We start from the raw sequence: 888 nt of genomic DNA, 5'->3' as shown, positions 1-888 counted from the left end.
AACCTGTGAAGAACTAAGAAAACCATCAATTTTCTTATTCAAGAGTTCTACCTAATTAGAGAGCATGGTGACCGAATCAACGTTATAAACACCGGCTGTTTTCGTTGGCTTTGTCCTCATGACTTGCCACTGATAGTTATTCAGTGACATCTCCTCTATAAACTCATAAGCATCTTCAGGTGTTTTATTATTGATGGTTCCGCCAGCAGCTGCATCAACCATTTGTCGAGTCGAAGGATTCAGGCCATTATGAAAGGTTTGAACCTGTAGCCAGAGTGGTAACCCATGGTGAAGGCATCTTCGCAAAAGGTCTTTGTATCTCTCCCATGCATCGTAGAGTGTTTTTAAATCCATCTGCACAAAAGAAGAGATATCATTACGTAATTTAGCCGTTTTAGCTGGCGAAAAATATTTTAGTAAAAACTTTTTGGTCATTTGCTCCCAAGTAGTAATTGACCCTCATGGTAATGAGTTCAACCATTGTTTAGCTTTCTTTCTCAATGAAAAGGGAAACAACTGAAGACGTATGGCATCATTAGAAATGCCATTGATTTTAAATGTATCGCATAGTTCCAAAAAGTTTGCCAAGTGAGCGTTGGGATCTTCGTCCTGTAAACCATCAAACTGAACAAATTGCTAATCATTTGAATTGTGTTAGCTTTCAGTTCAAAAATATTTACAGCTACAGCAGGTCTAACTATGCTTGATTCAGTTCCTGTTAAAAAAGGTTTAGCATAATCATACATAGTGAGCGAAGCAGGATTTTGATTAACAGCAATCGCAGAAAGTAGAGGATTTTCTTGGTTTACATCCATCTCCTCGGTGGTGGTTGAAGTATCTTCCTCTTGCTCCTCTGTGTAACATAAGCTTCGCCTTATTTCTTTTTAG

The 888-nt window shown here is 38.3% G+C and overlaps 1 non-coding gene across 1 annotated transcript; it reads left to right on the top strand.

Annotated features, from left to right (window-relative positions):
- The first annotated feature begins 280 nt into the window (after positions 1–280).
- On the top strand, positions 281–387 carry LOC128282806 (small nucleolar RNA R71). Its single transcript, XR_008273160.1, has one exon. It is a non-coding gene; the product is annotated as a small nucleolar RNA R71 (small nucleolar RNA).
- The last annotated feature ends 501 nt before the right edge of the window (positions 388–888 follow it).

This window comes from Gossypium arboreum, chromosome 10, assembly GCF_025698485.1.
Source record: "Gossypium arboreum isolate Shixiya-1 chromosome 10, ASM2569848v2, whole genome shotgun sequence".
NCBI classification, from domain to species: domain Eukaryota; kingdom Viridiplantae; phylum Streptophyta; class Magnoliopsida; order Malvales; family Malvaceae; genus Gossypium; species Gossypium arboreum.
This window is presented reverse-complemented; position numbering and strand designations above follow the sequence as displayed.